Source organism: Euwallacea fornicatus, chromosome 21 (assembly GCF_040115645.1).
Source record: "Euwallacea fornicatus isolate EFF26 chromosome 21, ASM4011564v1, whole genome shotgun sequence".
Lineage (NCBI taxonomy): Eukaryota > Metazoa > Arthropoda > Insecta > Coleoptera > Curculionidae > Euwallacea > Euwallacea fornicatus.
In genome coordinates, this window is record NC_089561.1 from 1,518,074 (window position 1) to 1,537,794 (window position 19,721).

At 36.3% G+C, this 19,721-nt stretch overlaps 2 long non-coding RNA genes across 2 annotated transcripts; both read left to right on the forward strand.

Moving 5' to 3' along the window:
- Positions 1-5,664: 5,664 nt before the first annotated feature.
- Positions 5,665-6,718, forward strand: LOC136345734 (uncharacterized). Its single transcript, XR_010733201.1, has 2 exons — positions 5,665-5,974; positions 6,218-6,718. It is a non-coding gene; the product is annotated as an uncharacterized lncRNA (long non-coding RNA).
- A 3,169-nt stretch (positions 6,719-9,887) lies between these two features.
- On the forward strand, positions 9,888-18,508 carry LOC136345994 (uncharacterized). The gene is made up of 3 exons (XR_010733238.1): positions 9,888-10,004; positions 15,255-15,424; positions 17,234-18,508. It is a non-coding gene; the product is annotated as an uncharacterized lncRNA (long non-coding RNA).
- The last annotated feature ends 1,213 nt before the right edge of the window (positions 18,509-19,721 follow it).

Below are 19,721 nucleotides of genomic sequence, written 5' to 3' on the forward strand. Positions count from 1 at the left end.
TTGATGTTGTAACGATCGCTGATCAGACCTTTCGTTGGTTGGCGTGCAACCTACTTCAATGGGATCTGGATATTTATCGCCGGCTTTAGTGTTTGTTTTATTGGCATTTGAAGAGGTTTAATGGTTCCAAATATCCCATGCGGAAGCGCTATGCTAGTTTGAAACCACTTAAATCGTTTCTCTCATAAAAGCAAATTTAATAAAATGTTGTTGGTCCTCAGCGCCCTTTATCGCCCAGCCAGCGACGATAAAAATAGACACGCCCTACAGAGTATGCACACCGAAATAGCGCAGTCTAATGGTGTTCGCAAACAGAATTATGCAAGTCCATATTAAAAATGGTAAAAATATGTAAAACGGTTCAGTAGCTTATTCCAGCCGGGTCGGAAAACGCCCGGGAAAGAGGGAAAATGAACTATAAATTATGCAGTTGCATATCTGCTGTGTTTTGCTTTCTCGAACAAGATATGTCAATATCTACGTTTTCCATTTATGATGCTGTGCATTACAAATTTATCACGTTTCGTTTCGGGAAAACGACTTTTAAGGACTGTTAAAACTTATATTCGCACTCTCGCTAATTATGCAAGATGATGAAGAAATCCAAAACATTCCTACGCCATTGGCAATAAGGCAAGAAAAAGGTGGGGCAATTTGCATAACAGGCCCGAAACCAGAGTCAGCGGGAGTATTGTGCGGTGCAAGATGGCACTGACTATAAATTCTGCACTTTACTCCGCATTTAGGAACGGTAAAAAGGCACCCACCTTTAACGGACGACAGTCCCATTATTCGAAAACGTTACGAATGGGCAGCGCTACCATAAAGTGCCATAAGTCACTGATTTTGCTCGGTTTTTGGACCAGCGGCGCGCGGTCCGATAACCGTGTTTGTGCGAGCAAGTGTCAGCATCACTGACGATCGGGCCGAAAACAATATACGATGTCATTTTGATATTTTCATCTTTTATTTTTCCAAAAATCCTAATGTTCCGCCTCTGCTAAACCTCCCCACATGACTGCAGGACCTTTCCCACAAACTGTCTATATATTACGCATACGTCACAGCGAATTTTAACCGTCTTCTCTCCATCTCCCTTGCAGGATTAAGGCTGATGTACGTGACAAGGACCGAACAATTTGTGTTGACAGCTGATCTTGCTCCATTTACCCAGTGAACCCAAGAAAAGTTGTTTATTTTGTGCCAACATCATGCAGAGGAGTGATGGAGGGTGTTCCTGCGGCATTGCAAGTGAGTATAAAAGTTGGATTTTGAACAGGCTTTTGATAGTGTCGCATGGACTGTCTTAACGGCTTTAGCGTGGGAAACGCAGAGAGATACGGCTGTATGCATCTCAGATAAACCTAGCGGATAGAAGTTTATACAGATTTTCAATGGAGTATCTGAATGAGTATTACCTGAATAATTCCTACCTTTAACCTGCGTATTTTCCTTCTAAGGTCATCTCACTACTATAACCCCAGATACATTTCCATAAAATCAACGTATTTACCCACAGTTAGGTGTGAAAATAAGACGCGCTTAACATAATCATTTCGATAATAAATTCCTGCGCCTGGTTGTTGTTTAAAATCCATGAACTTAAACACCTAACCTTAAGATAAACATAATATTTCTCTAACAGTTAGGATTAGAATCGTTAATTCAATAGTATATCTAAATTATTATTTAAGAAAAAAATAAAGTGCATTTTTTAAGGAAAAAAACATCAGTACTTTTGTCCTTATTCGGGTAGCAATAAATGAATCTACGATTAAGCCTGGCCAGACGAGAACGTAAATGAAAACCAGTATCAATAAGAGATCATTGAACTGGAAACGTGACTGTTTTTTTTTTCATTTAAAACGCTGATAAATTGAAGTTAATGATATTCCAAGCAATAAATCTTTCTCGAATTGAAGAAATTGTGTAAATTTTATATTGTAACATTATAGTTTTAATATTTCGTATTTTTAGTGGAGGAAGTAGGGCAGCAGCAGCAATGTCACTAGTGGTGCTTTTGATGCAAAAAAATGAAAATTGATCAAATTTATAAGTCTGGATATTTTTTAATTTTGTCTTATCATTATAATGCCGAATTGGCCTTAAGGCATTATTGAAAGGATAAAGGTACTGGGCATAAAAACGTGCAGAGCTACACAGCTTAAGGAAAAATACTAGAGTATGCCATGGGGGGACAGCTAATAATTCTATATCTGAATATATATCATTAAGAAATTACAAAGGGAACACGACATACTCCAAGTTGTAACTATACACGATTCAGTCTAGACATCCGGATTAAACGTACCAGAGTTCAACAGATAACACCATCGGTTTTCTGTATTTGGGTTCGTCCAAGTAATTTTCTGTTTCTGCCCAAGAAACTAAATGGAAATGTCTTTTACCTTCACTCATTCTCAGTTTCTCACCAACACACCCGCATTTGCAGGAGACAACTCCTGAGACTTGAAATTCTACGAATCTCTCACATTCCAAATTTTCGTCATACGGTTAGATTTTCTGACATCTCCACCATCACCATAAAGTGGTTGATTCCCAAGGGACAAAAACTGAAATACTTCTGTAAACTTCTTTGTAAAATTTATAGGTTCTTTCTGTCTCATCAATTTCTACGCTCATGAGGTTTCTCGATCAACCGAGCTTCCCCGCCATTAATGGATATTTGCAACCTGTATGGTAGACCAACCAAACCAAATTACATGTTCAGAATCGCGACACCACTGCTCAAACCACCTCCCCTCCCTCACCCCACAACTAATCAGCTTCACACACCGGAAAATGTTCATTTTTCTTTCATGGGGCTCCGCGTCATTTCATAGCTTAGTGAGAGGGGAAATTATATCAGTTCAGTCAGTGAAAATCTGTCCAATTTCTTCCTCCTCTTTGAATCAAATAATCGATATAACACTCCCTTATAACCAGACACTTTTGATCGTTTGATAATAAGTGCTAAAAGTGGCTGACCGAATGATGCGAAGCAGAGCTCGGTCAGCATCATCCGGTGCGGTCAAGAGGCTTTCGCACGCGTTAGGTACGATATTTTTTTACGAGCACATGTGTGGTTAACAATGTCGACTTCGATAAATTGAATGAAACATTAGCGGGCGGTAAAATCACTACACTGCGTGTGAACAAAAAGCTTCTACCGCACACAGATCAGAGGCCACGTCTTGACATTTTTTGACACTGCCACATGACACATGCGTGACACGTGCCTGGTAGTTTCGGGATTAATGCGAGTCAGATAATTTATTTAGAACTAGAATTTTTGCCTATTCAACGGCAGCATCAAGATGAATTAGTCGCAAGAGAGCGAATAAAGAGACAAAATTAATGTACATATTAAAATAATCTTTAATGTTTATTTATGGAGTTAAATCTAAAGAAATTAGACAGAACCCTGCCGACGGATAATAGTCATGGACACTATAGGAAATATTTTAGTTTCAGATTCAACATTATTCAAATTCATCGAATTAATATATTCATAATTAGAATTTATATTTGCGTTGTGTGCTTTAAAGTAGTAACGTTTGTTAATTTTACGGTTTGTCCATTTGCGTTCGTTTATATCTGATACCATAAAGTAAATCCAAATCGTTCAAATGAACAGATTACAAATCTATGTTAATTCGCACTTAAAGTGCACTTTATACTTGATTGGCCTTATCCGCGATGTTGATTTTTTTTTGCTTATGGTTATTATATCCATTTAAAAAATAAATAATTAGATTGTTCATATCTCGTTTCGCTATTTTCGTTTCTCGCCAAGTTCATTCATTATATTCATAAGAGTTCCATAACGTGACGTTATTATAGCTTTGACAGGTTTCCGCTGGTCTGGCCTGAGCGTGCTGACGCTCATAATATGTATAAATTGACCTACGCAACCACTGAATTGTTGGTGATTTGCACACTTCCGTGAACGGTTATTTTGTATAAATTTCACTTACCCAGAGTTCTGTTCTATTTATATTCCTTCCTCATATTATTTAAAGAACTTTTCCGATTTATAAGAAAAAGAGCGAATTTTGCACATTGTACTGCTTTTGCTGCATCTTCGAAGTTAATGTCAATATGAGCTTTTTTCTAGGAACTTTTTTATCAAATTGGAAACCGTGATATTTTAAATGTTAATACTTTACCTTAGTTCAATTGGTTTTATCTCTTTAGTTTTCTGAGATGCTCATTTTGAAAATCTTTTTGGGATCTGACAGATGAATAACGCCAGTTATTGCTACAGTAACAGCAACAGCGTCAAGATGAATGATGCTGGTGTTGTTTTTGCTATTTCTCCTGCTTAATCGAAAAAGGAAACAGATCAAATATATGTATTAAAACAGATAGCGCAGATAAATCTACTAAAAAAATGAATTGAAAAGAGTCCTGCCGACGGATAAGGGTCAGGGATTCTAAAATATTTTGCAGTATTCAGGTATTCAGCGTAGCGAATATACTATAAAGTTTTATAGAGAATCCATGGCTTAAACGTATTGATGTTAATTTTCCTAATAGAATACTCATTTTTACTGGACTTAGGTTCTATCTTAACTTAACGTACATAAAATCGTTCATTAATGATTTCCATTAATGGACGGTTTTATTAGAGGCAGTGAAACGTATAGAAAACCAAAAAACCACAGTAACATTCAATTTCATTGGTAAACACGTTGATTGCAGCATAACTGCCTTTCGCTAAATTATCGTTTTACTTGGCTCCTACTAAACACACAATTCATAAGTTCTTAAACATTCAGCTTAGGGCACTACGTTTCCTGTTGACATGACAAGTCGTCTTTCATCTGTCATTTCGCTTCATGTTATGATTTTGTCATTGTCATAGGAATTGAATTTCGGAACTGAGTAGCAATATTCCCATGAATGAATGAAACATTTAGTTACTCAAATTCGAATGTGAATCATTCTCGTAACTCGTAAATTTGCTCCGCTCACGCATTAAACCGTCTAGACTGTTAAACGCCTTCATTAATACATATATTAAGATTTTGATTAGTTAACTATATATATTAATCTAAATGTATTATAAAAAAATTATAAATAGTTTTAATGCTTTCATTGGTACGATTTTTCAAATTGACTATTTTTTCTCAATTTTTAGGTTGCAGTTCAGTTCGCGTGCCAAAGGCTGAGGCGCCATCTGTGCGAAGGTTCCCCAATCACACACCAAGACCTCATCACTCAAATTCACCTTATATATATATACAATAAAAGCATCCACCTGACGTTACGTATGCATCACCCACTTTATCTGAAACTCCATAAAGTTAGAGGAGATAGTTTGAACAGGCGACCATAAAGGTACTTGAACCAGCCAGCTTAGCCAGAAATTGCAAAACAGTAGTCTATCTTAATGGTATTAGTTTTCCAATCTACCCTTGGGGAAATGGTTTAATAAATTTTACTCTTTTTTATAGGTAATGGTATCGACGAGTCGGTCCTCTCTGTCCATGGTGAGAGTCGTCCTCGTCTTTCCCACGCCGAGAGGGCCTCCGAGCTAACTCCGCCTTTTTATAACCGATCGTCTAAATGCAGCCCTCCTCTTATGCATGCCATGACGTTTAATCTGTACACCATTCATGGAGGTCAGAACGTGCGCGTCAGTCGGATGCGCCAGTAACATTCATGGGTCCCCAGACATGCCCGATTCACAGTCTAAAGTCCGCGGGCCATAACAGCGGCGAATTTATGTATTTGCCATGCAGAGTAATCACGTCGTGTAAATAAAGATCATCCAGTATAGGGACCACACCCCAAACTTCACGGTCTGCCAGATGGAAGTGGGATCCAGCCCACGGCGCGGGGGAAGACGCATTGCGTCGGCGTCGACCGGCTGGATAGATACGTCGCGACGCCAGCTAGTCCATTGCATTTCCAGACCTCGACTAGATAGCTACTGCTCCTCAGTGTTCAAGTTCAATGTTAAGAACCGGTAAGTAAACAAAACCTCCAATATTTTTTTTGCTTTTGCACCCAAAAAATACAACGTTGATAGAGGTCACATTATAAGGGAGAAAATCGAAGGGCCGATATATTTTAGTTACCCTCGAACAACGTGGAGTTAAATGTGGCACCCGTGGGACCCACTCCGACCACCTTGTTGATGGGGCCGGTCCCTAAAGAACTGTTTTTTATTTAGACCTTTGCTATAATTTTTCTTTTCTTTTGTTTCTAGTCCTGGGTGAGTCAGCGCTGGAACTTCGCCCTCTAGAAGATCGAATGCAACCCCCTGTACGTATACTGAATGTATCCTGAGTGTTTTCTGTCCGGTATACCTTCAGTATACGTAACAGGAGGCCACATTTCTACGTGGGATTCCATCCTGGGATTTGCGTTAGAACTGAAAAGAAATGTTTTGACAGTAGTAGCATTAGTCCATTTGCCTGTTAAATCTATGGCTATTAGCAAGTGTTGCTTTAGAGTTGGAAAGATAATTATTGTATATATGTTTGTTATTATAACTATGAGATGTACACGAATATGTAAATATGTTAGAGATGAGATGTTCCAAAAATTATATAATTTAAAAATAGTTCATTGTTCTGTGTACCTAAATTTCAATCAACGGTCTATACGGCTAGGAAGCTACATGTTTATAGATCTGCACAAACATTTTTGTATTATTGTATGGCTTTACTAAAAAATGTCTTGAAATACAACTTTTTTCTAAAGTTTCTTTCGAAATCTCTTTAAACTTTGACGATTTTCCTTCCAATAAAGTTCCCTTCTCCCTTTCTAAAAATCGTATTATATTAGGTCAAAGTTTATAGGCTTATGTTCAAAAACTGTGGGCTCGGATCGATATACATTCTCTGGTTTTACGATCTCACATTTAAGCGGTTGTATTTCTTTCCAGATAGGAGGAATTTTATTGGACCTTGCCAAAGACTGGTGAAAGCGCTAGAAGACAGTGTTGCCGCAATATTGCTTGATATGCTACAGTTGCCTAGATATGGATGTTTAGAGTTAGGAACATTCTGAATTAGAATAAATTCATAAACAAGAAGTTGCGAAGTTGTTAATTAATGTATTTAAATTGATACATACTGAACTGGGATTTTGCACGCACGTTTTCGTGACTACATGAACGTAGTTGTAATGGAAGAGTAGATCATGTACTTAAAAGTTGTGTTCATTGGATAGGAAATTTATTAATATATATTTTTACACCTGGAGTTACTGTATTATTTAATAGGTTGAAGCTATTACAAGAAACATAAATGTAGAAAAAACATTTTATGGCACTGTTAGGAATTACAGGTAGTCTTAACTATTATATCTGAATTGAATTTATTACAAGAACTTGTAATTTTAATTTTTCCTAAAATGCAATAAAGAATATTATGTCATCAGCATGTTCAGAGCTGGATTTTCTTTCAGTACGATGCAGTTCAAAATTGCAATTAGTTATCAAAATATTTGTTAGATTTTATGGCCCTTGAGTTTTTAAAAATACAGGAAATTGCATGAAGGTTCCCAGATCAGCATTTTTATTCTCCGATTAATAGATAATTTTACAATCCTAGCGCACATTGATGCCTGCCACCACAAAACAATATGGTCTCTAAGTCATATGTAATTTACAATCTAGAAATTAAACATATCATACAATCGACTAACTACATACTACATTCTAAACCTCTTCCCTTTTGGCATGCATTGTGTCATGTAAACCGATCATACATACACCTATAGTAGAAAGGGCCTATTACAAATCACACAAAATCTTGTTTCCTTGACCTTTGGAATAATCAGCGATGATGTCATCAAACACAATAATATCAAAACCATTTAAGAACATGATTTCTCCTACTTTGTGTATAATATGGTGGATGCAAACAAATGTGGAAGAATGTTAGTTGGGTTGCCTATAGCTAAAGCTCGAAGATTATGAAGCCTAAAAGGCTCTTGACCTCTCCACTGTAAGCAGGTATAACCGAAAGCATTCGGACGCCATTGATCGAGTTCTTTTATCCCTTGTTATACGTTGAGCTTGCCACCTACTCGAGTTTGAATTCAAAGAAAATGGTACTAAGAATAGTGTAGTACTAAAAATAAAGTAGTTATTGAGGTATGAGGCTTGTGATAAAACGCTGCGAATATCAGTGCTGATGAAGTACCGTTAAAGGAATTTACTCTTAATGTATGTAGACCGCTTTTGGGGGAAGTTTAGAAGACTGAAAAATTGCTATTTGTTCGTGCAGATTTTACAAACATTTTTTTTAAATTGTAAATTATGGTGTTAATTTTTTTTTATTACTCTGAGATTTTTTAGCACTCGGTGGCACTACGCCTGCAGTCATCATTAAACGAAAAATAATTATAAAAATTATTTAAACAGTTTGTTGCATACAAGAAAATTGGAATAAATTTACGCATTTTAAGCATTTTTAGATAAAAAGAAATGTCATTTTAACTTTCGGTACACATCCGGGTACAGGGAACAATAAAAAGTGGCAAGAAAATATTAACACAAACTTATAAATGATGTCGAGTCTCAGGAGACGTCAATGAATGCTTAAATTTAAACGATAAAATGTAGGCATCAAATGAATAAATTCTGGGTACCTGAAATTGAAATGTGAGAACAACCGTGAAGAAATGTGAAAAGAATATTTTTTAAATCGTTCTAATATGCACATAAATTCGGGATCCGAAAGCAGGAACCGCATTTCAAAAAATCAGGAAAATATCAGCTCGTTTTGAGGTATTTTGAAACATTCTGTCGCTTAAGGCGCTGTGCATTGAGGCCTTCATCTTGAAGTAACAAATTTGCCAAATGATTCACAATCTTATCAGTTTAATTTACCGTTCACAAATCTAGGAACGAGGATGAGGTAAATCAGGGAACAGCATTTAACAAACAAGAAAAATTAACTCGTTTCCATAAAATTTTAAAAGTTCCATGTAGATATTTCAAGAGGTCGCTATTTGAAGGTTTCACTTCGAGGCTTTAAACGAAGGCAAACATCTTAAATAAGAAAGAAAAATTAACAAGAAAAAAATTTAGTTTTCAAAAACAAATGCGTCTCAGAAATAAGAAAATATTGATGTAACACAACACCCGGTTAGTCTTCGGGGTGACTAAGAAAAACTAACTAAAGGATTTATATGGATCGGTTAACAGTATTGTCATACATATGTCAGATTGGAGACTTATTGAGTGATGTGTTATAATTTGATACGTCACGATTCTCTTAATTGCATCACTTAAGACTAATTCATTTGTGTTTTTTAAGAACTTGTATGTCAATCATGTAATCGGTTACTTAAATCATTTACTTCATGATTTAAAAAATCCATTTGATTTAAATCGAAAATTCAATAGATTAATTAATTAAATCGCATTTAATTACTTTTTGCCTGCTCTGTATTTAAACGTGGATTGTGATAATAAGTATTTGTGAAATTCACAGATGAAGTGTAATTTTCAAATCTCTGTAACTGTTTTTTAATCTGTCGACATATTGTAAACTCAAATCCTGTTTTTTTTGCAGTCCTGAGGAAGCTTTCATTTAGAAGGGAAGTTCCATTTTGGGGGGATTCTGTAGAAGAAGAGCGCGCCAGGAAGACATGATTTGATTTTTTTTATAGATTTATGTTAATATTTAACAAAATGTAGAAGTCTCTGAGTGATTTAAAACATTTTAATCAGGCTACAATCAGTCATCTCATTTTAACTGGAACTTTACTGTTAAAATCCCAAGGGGGTAAGTGTCCCATAAGAGGCTTTGCTATTCACAAAAAAAGAGAAAGTTGCGTAACTCATCCCCTAAAAAGTGTTCAATAATCCGTAACAAAACGCAAGAGAAAGTTTTAAATTACGCCAGTCCATGGACATTCAGTCATTTTATACAAGAGGAGGTGTGCACTTAGGACTTAGTTTTGCGCAGTTTTAGTTTTAACTTTTACCATTAAAAACCTGCCGGTTTCAGTGGGTGTGTGTACTACAGTACTTATTGGTAAGTCCCATGAGTAGAGATACCCACTTGACTAAATGGAAATATATGAATAGATTAAGATAGCATAATTACAATATAATGATTGCAGTTTCTAATTTTATGGTAAACTGCTAATGAAGGGTGGATGACCGTGTTCAAGAGAACGGATTAATGAAATTGAATATTAACCAACACTTCGTATAAGCATCTAAGATCTTTACAGGATGTTTCAGAAATAATGGTAGTTAGTATTAAGGAATATTGAATGCAAGAAGGTACGAAATTAGAGCGATTCAACTAAATCTGCATTATACAACAAAATTAGTTCGTTTTCATGTTCCAGGTGTCGAAAACATATTTCTGCATATCGGTTAAAAATCTCACAGTTTTCGACACTGACCTGAAATTACACTTAAGGAGGTTTTTGGGTTTGATAAATTCAGTTAAAATATTTTTTTCACGTCAGCTGATGCGTCACGCGAGTCCCGCTTCACCAATATTCAAAAATCGCCCTGATTTATTCACCACTGTTGATGGGTTGATTTTTTTTGCGAATCCTAATATCGTGAATTATTTTCTATGGAAAAATTTATTCGCGCCTCTTAACGATTTTCAAAATCTTTTCCATTGGTTCCCTCACTTTCAATCTTTCGTTAACATTGCTGCCGTGCTGCTACCCACTTGCAAGTACCTGTTAAAACAATTAAATTTTGTTTAATTGAATAAAAAAATTAAAAACTCAAATTATTTTAAACAAGTAAGTTTAATGAAAATAGGCAAATTTTTCTTAGGGCACACTATTAATTTTATTTCGTTTGGATGTTCATGGGAAGCCCTGTAAATTGTGGAGGGTAAATTTCCACTCAACGTACTCTATTGAGTTAGAGTTCCGATAATTATTAAACCACACAAAGGCATTGAACGAATTGGGAAAAGCCACACGTATGTTCGTGGTATTTGGCGGTGCCGTATGAACTAAACAAATATGTAGCTCTGAAGTACTAAAGAATTAACTGGTTATGGTCTTACTTGTCCCGCAAATATTTACCCCCCGCCCTTATTTATGTCTGGTCCCTATAGATTGTTAACTATCGACGACTTTTCGAAAATCATCTTAGTTGCCCAGTACTCATATGTGCCTCAAGACGAAACTATGTGCACAACAATTCATACGTGGGAGATTGCATCTTTCCAGCACAAACAATACCAACCCTTGACGATTTAACCCATATTTTAATTCCCCAACTAACAATCTCATGTTTCCCCCCTTACCTCTCTCAGAAACGACCGACAAGACTCAAATTGCATCCTTGCAGTGTAAGCAAAAGGAAATTTAACGGGGCAACCCCACTAAATCAGCTGGAGTGCACCCAGCAGCCGCAGATCCAAGATGGCCGAACCCCACCCTGTCCCGTTACCATGGCGACCGGCAAGGGGTTGTTATCGGCGGGGGGAGGAGGACGGAGGGGAGCACAATCTCGCTTGTCTGCTGCCGCTTGTTTCGCCTGAGGTCAATTTGGTGGTTTCGAGACAAGTGGACCCAATACAGTGTTTTAAGGCCAGAATATGCATGACTTGTGGTTAAGTTTATTGTCAAGTTGCAGTTAATTTCCTTGCAATCTGAAATGTGAACGTATCACTTGCACAATGCAATTTTCCAAATGGCAAATAATGAGTGTAACAAACAGGAAATTTCGTCGATTTTCACAAAATTTTCCCATCCCTTGAACCGTCAATGAATGTAAAGATGTGTTAATAAACATAGCTTGCACCCATGGTTAGTATGCACTGCAGGAGACGTTCAATAATTCACTTCAACTGCTGAATGGATATGGTTGATCATTACCGACCAAAATAAATTGTCTATATAGCATAAGGAAACTGAACTACCGTCTGATTACCATACAATGGATCTAAATGTGAATGGATGAATGTACACAAGATGATTGGAGGCTACACAAACTCCGGCCTTATGCCACTCTTGTCGGTTAAATAATCCAGAGGTTAATCCTCCTGCTAATGTGTTCTAAAGCATGTCGAAAATCCTATACAATGTCTGGGCCAAAAAGCCAATATTTCATCAGTCTGTAGACTCAGACTCCATGTCGACTGAAAGTCGACGTCTGCTTTAAAGGGCCTTAAATTCCCTGCTATCGCCCTAAATCTCGGAAAAAAACCTTTGAATATTTTGTGTATCGATGGCGCTTTTTTCTATTTTTTAGAACAAATCTTGGGTTTTGCCATGCTGAAGGAGAAAGTCACGTAAAATTTGAATAGGAATGCAGTGTTACCGTAATTGATGCAGTGTCTTGGCACGTATAAAATAGAGTATTCTAATTCGTGGTTGTTATTAATGGAGAGTAATATATAAATATTCTATATACTCAACTCTAATGAAAAATATTACTGAAATTTTCGTGTTTATGTAAAAATTTCATTCTTGAAAACTATGTAATCTGGTTGGTATTGTCAGCGAAAAAGTTCTTCTCTGCAGTAACCAATTAAGAAATCAATTTTACTGTTAGTTCTGCAGTTTAAAAAGGTTCTTGTCACGAAGAAAATGACTAAAAATTGGGCGTTTACATGGAAATACACTTTTAAAAATTTTCTGACCCTATTTTAAATTGGAAATTTCATTCGTATTATTGAAATTTTTATTCATGAGTAAGAAAGTTACTGCAACTTTCATAAGTAATTATCAATATATATTTTCTCAGAATGCGCATATCCTCAAATTTCAGAGTTCAATTCGTCTCATGAGCAAATCATATTCTTTTTTAGCGCAGATTAATTAACTAATCAAGACACAAATTTTGCGGTTTATACTGCATTCTTAAATGGACGTTACGTCTCAGAAACATCAGTTGGGAATTACGTAGTTATGAAGTTCTCATATCATATCTACAAATGTTATGCCGAGCTCGATTGCTATTGCCGGCAAATTCTCCTACACGGGCGATTTATATCTAATCAAGATACAAACTGCTATTTATACTGATTGCACCCTTGAACGGGTATTATGCTTGAAAGGAATAACTATATATTATTTTTTAATTTTAAAGTTCAAACTTTTCAGAATTATCATAACTTTCAACGTTATTGTTAGTTCGATTTGCATTATTAGCAAATGAGCCGTTTCTGCGCCACCGATTTACAGCCGATCAAGATACGAATTTCGCTCATTCTTCTACATTTTCAAAGAGATCTTTAGAGAAAAACACTATTGAAAATTACGTCATTCTGAAGTTCAAATTTTCCACAATTGCTATATATTCATATTTTGTAGTTCGAATTGTGTCGCGCACATGCCAGACCCTTTTACACCACCGATGTATAACGACCGATCAAGAAGCGATGTTTTGCTCGTTATTCCACATTTTTAGAGGGTTCTTTAGGGAAAAGTACGCTTGAAAATATACTCCATTCTCAAGCTATAATCTTTCACGATTAGTATGTATTCAAATTTTGCAGCTCAAACAGTATTGTGAGCATATGAGACCCTTTTACGCCATCGACTTATGACCGGTCAAAATACACATTTCACATTACGCTGAACCCTCTGAGACATCTGAAAAGTCCATGTGACAATATGTTCCTGACGTTACAATTTCTAAAAATTTAGTTTCCCCTAAAACTCCCACACACGCATTGGTAAAGGTTAGTTCAGGTCGACTAATACCTAAATTACTCCGAGAAACATCTTCCTTGCCCTGAACGTATCCCCTTGAGCATCCCCTCATGTAACCACAGTCCATCATAACCGCAACCTATCTCAACACCCGTAGCATCCCAACACCCATTACTCATATTATCCGTCCTAAGAGCAGACTTGACGAAAATCACATCACCAGACAAGGATAGAAAATACCCCAGACACCGAGATTGTTGAAATGCCAGTGGGGCCTTAAAATGGGGAATTTACGGGTCTGCGGTTTGCATCTTTGTTTGCTTTTCGCTGACAAAGAGAGAGAAGATTAGATTTCGGGAATGATGAAGGTTCAACCGTTCTCTGGGTGCAGTTGTAATTTTTGATTATTATTTTTGGGCTTTGGTATTCGTTTGGTGTGCTCAAAATCGATTTCTTTGGAGGATAATTTGGAAGAATGGCCTGTCCTTAAACGAAAATACGTGGCGAAAATATTTATCCTCCACTTCTATTTATGGAGCTTCTTCTTTCGACTCGGAATTTTTTTAGTAACTTAAACAAACTTGGCAGCAGAGATTCAATAAATTTTGCCTACCACAGTTATTTGAAGCGGATCTGTACTCGAATTTAGATCACATGGATGTCTGGGTCGACAATTAAAAAGCACGATGAAGGTTTATTCACAGTTTACCCTAGAGATAATCGTCGTACCTCTCGACTACACGTAAATAAATCAATAACTGCATGAAGGATTTATAATAGGATGAAACAAAAATTCGGCGTCGGATATGTTTACAATATAAATATTTAAACAAGCTTCTTGGCGAATGGTGGTTTTGAAAATACGCAGACATTTTGCTTGGGAATTAGGGAATAAGGGAGGGACGCTTACAAGATGATTTCTAGAGCAAGCAGTTTAAAGTCTGAAGGTTTTGTTGGCGATTTAGTCGCAGACGATTTAGGCTATTTCCCCCAACAGGTTCACATTGCTTGAAATTCCCCCCTTACACTACCAACATAACGAGCACCATATTGAGTCCCTAGATTACCATAATCTTGCGTCTTCCCAAAGATATATTACAAACTATATGACAAGCAACAACAGATGAATCTTCTTCTCCCATAGCCGTAGATATCGGCTGGAAACTTAAATTGAGGCCCTTCAAAAAACTTCGAGGTATAAGTTAATCTTGAGCAAATTAGAAAAGTTTTAACACCAGCAAAGCTCAATTTCGGGCACTAATAAAACGGAGAGCGGCCCCTAGTCTAACCTAATTTAATCCCACTCGTGCAAATTGTTAAATTATTTATTAGACTAGAAGAAATCGTAAAGGTCACCTTTAATTTCATTAAGCCGCCAGGGGCGTATTTAGGGTTATTCGTTTTTGAGCTTTGCTTGAGAGTTGACGTGTGCTCTACAAACCTGCAAAAGCCACCCTTAAAAAATGCAAAAACACCCCAGCAATAGAAAATTGATAAAACCGGCGAAACACCGTGAAACAAATAAAAAATGAACGCCACTGGGGCAATACAACCGTGTCTTACCTGTCCAAAAGGCATTCAGAATCGCTCCTTGCGGCCTATTGCGTCCTTTCCTTTATTTATTGTCTTATTTGGTCCCTCAGGACGATCCCCTCCACTCAAAAAGGGCCATCCTGGAATTGCCGTAGAGGAAACGGAAAACAATGAGGAAAACACGGGCTTATAAATGGAGAATTCCCCAGATGGAGCACGGGAAGAAAGGCAGGTGTTTTGAATGGGTCTGGAAATATATTAGCCATTCAATTGCTTTGAGGTGAGTATTGCTCGAGGATGGAAAAACATAACTTTTCCATGTTTTCGGGCGTATAATTTAATATAAATATAAGGATTTTGAGTGAAATAATGACCGTTAATGTTAGATATACGAAAGGAACAAATAATGAAGACCGGGCTGCCCTAAGATGCCCCTTGCAGACTCATTTATATGAATCTTATAAATATTTCAATTTTCTTAGGGCATCAAGTGGGTTGTTAGACGTTTACTCAGGAATTAACCTCATATTTTCTACGCGCAAAGAACCTTCGTGAAAGCTTGAAACATCTTAAGATGAATCTTCTAGATCCTCTTATTTAATAACTATTCATTCTAGAGTTCGTATAAACTTGTGCTGAGTGGACTTCTGGGGTATTTGAAGCAAATTCTCTTGCTTATAGCAATTATCAGATTCATCGTATATTTTGGGCAAGGTAATAGGAATTTTGAAGGTTTGTAAAATCCTAAGGTTAATCTTCTACCGCTATGTAAGCCTAACTCGGAATTGATCAAATTATCTCGTATAAAATTTCCATAATAAGGTGCATATTAGTACAATTCTCGTTGAGATAAAGTGTACTTAAAACGTTTGAAGATATGTGTAGGAACAAGTGTATGATCAATAACTCAGTTGAAAAAATTATTCTCTTACATAACAGAATGTGGAACTAATTAATAGCTAATTTTCTTTTATAATTCTCGTCGGAGTGCTTATCTCCTAAACAGTTGGAGATAGGTATAAAATAATTCACTTTAAATGAGGCATTTCACAACCATCATATCGAGCAATGTTAATTGACCTTAAAATATATCTGTAGGTTTAATATTAAAAAAAAAAAGTTTTGTGCATGGTAGAAAGGGATGGAGAGAAACTCGAAATTTTTGGTACTTGTCTTCTGCGCAATCACCTTATTGCAACCTCTGTAATAATAAATAAAATAAAGAAATTCCCTTTGCGATTAGATAGTAACAAACTCTAAAATATACAGGATTTCCTATATAAAAATCAGTGTCCTGGCCTGCAGATATCAAAGAGAACAAGGTGTGTCGTCACTCTTTTAAAGTTTATAATAGACTTTGTCATTGTCTATTCATATCCCGTTATGCACTTTTTACCAGCAGAAGGCTAATGGTGATTGGGTTGATGACATTGTGATATATTATTTAACGGGTGCAACGTTAAAACATTTCACTCCTTAATGGAACAAGAGGGCGATTCACGATTTTGCTCGACGTTCCTTTATTAACGCGGGAGATAACTGAACAGGTAAGAATAATGGAAAAGTCGTCCCTAACCAACCTTTCCAATATCAAATCCTCTAACCCTACAGAATGCACTTCAGCTTTGCACAACTTTTCCATCCCCTGAAATAAACCGATAAGCACAAAAAGGGTTGTAAATAACGCCGAACTTTCTAACGACTTCAAGTTCTAGGAAACTTTCCAAATTTTACGAGCTTGCATTACATTGCACAACTTCCACGCTTTAATACACTCTTTTTTAATGTTACTCTTAGTTGCAGAATTCTATTGTGTCACATCCTTTTATGGGCCTGGCTATAAATACCTTCAAAAAAGGGTTAAGATCGTAAAGTCGACTTTCCCTTATGGGCGCGAGCACAGGTGGAAATATTTTTAAAACAATTTCGCTCTGTGGAGGAGAATCGAAGCATACAGGGGAAAGAGAATTTTAATAAAACAGCAGCATTTAATGGAATTAAATTTCCGACTGCGATTTTTTTAATTACTCCGAACAATGGAGAGTTTTAATTCAGCTATTCGTTGTGTAAATGAGTCTTTTTGTTTCAGGGATTAAAATTCAAGGAGCGTCCTCGATTTTAGGCAGTCAGACGGCCCATTGCCTGCAGCGGTTCAAGGTCCGCGTCCATTTTGAAGAGCAACTTTCCTGAAGATGTTGCAAAAAATGCTTCAAGTTGTAAAATGCGTAATCGAGTAGCAAGTAGAATCAAAGCTCTATAAATTCTAAGGCGCACTTAACGTGATCGTAAAATTCATTTTTATTGCCCGTCAATAAATTACTTAGGATCTTATTTATGGAGACTTAAGACCTAGGAGACACGCGTCGACAATTCCTGTCTTCTGATTGAAAAATAAGTTAAAAAAAAAAAACAGCGAAGTGGCCGGCAGATAAATTCGAAAAATGGCCTAAGAGAGGAGCCCCGAAGAGGCGTGATGGGTATAGGGGAGAGAGATCCTGCAGGTTGTATATGGGGCAATTTAAGTTGCGACGGAAGCCCCGACACAGACATTGAATGTTATTTTATGACAGTTTAGCGAAATAAAATGCCCTAGTTTATGGTAGAGTAGTGTGAGGTCTAGTGCAGGATGATATTGCCTTGAGGAGCAACAGCAATATTTTGTATTCTCAGCTTCTGGTAAATAAAATATTAAAGTTTAAATTTCCTTTTTAGTTGCCCAATTCTCATTAAAACCGAACATTCAAAACGAGATCAATAAGCATAAATTACACTCCGCTCTGAAGCTTGCCTCTATAAATAATGCATTTTAAGGCGATAAGGAATTATCGATGTAGCAAGTAAAAAAAGAGTACTAAAGTATGAAATTATACACACCGCGATTTGAGCACATTATCTATAAACATTAACGTGCAAATTTAACAAGAAAAAACTAAGCCAACATGACTGTCAGTAATTATACATTATTAAGGTAAATTTCCATTTGCTAATTGCATTACGCGTAGGAAAGTGTGCAGGAAGAGGACGCGAACCCCGAGTCATCATCGATGGGTACCACCATATTATACATATGCCATCGGAACAGGTTCGAAATCTGGTTTCAAGGCGGAGTCGCTTGCGTTTAAGGCATTAAGTCTGAATAACTGGAATATATCTAAGAATTTATGTTATAGATGCGCCATGTGCACGGGAGAGGATTTTTCGTGTCGAGCAGATTGTTGTGTATGTTGGGAGGTTGTACATGGCGTCCAAATAAATTTCAATAGGAACTGAAATTAGGTTTTGGATTTATGCAAAGAGATCTTATTAGGTGTTGAGCACACAAGCGACAAACTTCCCATGGAAAATTCTGCGTTACTTTGAACTAAAAAAGGGCAAATTTTATTTATTTTATAACAATTTTTAGCATACATATACAGGGTGTCCTCGAATTACGTGGCCAAAATAATACCGCAGATTGTTTGAGTGAAAATAAGTCGATTTAACTAAACTTCCCTCAGTCCAAAAGTTGATAATTATGGAGCTACAGGGTGTTAAAGTTGAAAAAAAAATCACATTTTCTTTAATATCTTTCGATTTCTTTGAGTTAATTTCACGATATTTCATATTTGAGGGTGTTTTAGGATACGAAATTCAAATTTATTAACGATTTAGTTGTTTCTTCTAGGGGGCGCCACAAGCGACCATTAGGACACATTTAAATCTCTGTAACTTTTTCGTGCCACGGTGTATATTATTTTGGTATTTAAAAACCTTTTTCCCTACCTTTTATACTTAGAAAAGGTATACTTTATTGACGTCGCTAGAAGCAACGGTTTTGGAGAAAAACGCATCTAAGCCTGATGATGCATGCAAATTACCTTAAAATTATTTTCCGTTAAAAAAAATTAAGTTTTTCAAAAATAATTATTAGTAAAGGTATAACAATAAGTTTTCAAAATCAGATATTATTAAATAGAAAACAAAAATAATAATTAACAAAGAAACAACAACAAGCGAGAATAACACTTACTAATTAATTAAATTAACTTATGTAAATTACAGGAACAAGAAGCGAAACTGACAAGAAAAACTGAGGGCTAAATAAAAAAACTGACATTTGAGAAACAACTTCAAGTGTTAAAATGTCAATTAAAAACATAGCCAACTGAGTTATTTACTTAAAAGCGCTAACGCAAATATGCAGCGCATTAGAATTATGCGTTTTTCTCTAAAACCGTTGCTTCTAGCGACGTCAATAAAGTATACCTTTTCTAAGTATAAAAGGTAGGCAAAAAGGTTTTTAAATACCAAAATAATATACACCGTGGCACGAAAAAGTTACAGAGATTTAAATGTGTCCTAATGGTCGCTTGTGGCGCCTCCTAGAAGAAACAACTAAATCGTTAATAAATTTGAATTTCGTATCCTAAAACACCCTCAAATATGAAATTTCGTGAAATTAACTCAAAGAAATCGAAAGATATTAAAGAAAATGTGATTTTTTTTTCAACTTTAACACCCTGTAGCTCCATAATTATCAACTTTTGGACTGAGGGAAGTTTAGTTAAATCGACTTATTTTCACTCAAACAATCTGCG